The following is a 229-nucleotide window of genomic DNA, read 5'->3' as shown; positions in this document are numbered from 1 at the left end:
CACTCCTGGTTTAGCCTAAGGGGGCATCTGGTCCATAGGTCACCAGCCTCTTTTTAGGCCTTGTGGTACATTTGGAGTTTTTAGAGAGTGTGGTGGGTGTCGTTTCTCTCTCTCCACCCCCCCCCCCACCTGCATAAAGAGCTATTGGAAGAGAGCACATCTGCACACAATTCACTTTTTGTGGGGTATGGAAGAAAGTTGGATTCAGTAGAATTTGAGCCATGGAAGA

This window comes from Lacerta agilis, chromosome 10, assembly GCF_009819535.1.
Source record: "Lacerta agilis isolate rLacAgi1 chromosome 10, rLacAgi1.pri, whole genome shotgun sequence".
Taxonomy (NCBI): Eukaryota; Metazoa; Chordata; class Lepidosauria; order Squamata; family Lacertidae; genus Lacerta; species Lacerta agilis.
The sequence above is the reverse complement of the archived record's forward strand: the minus strand, read 5'-3'. Positions refer to the sequence as shown.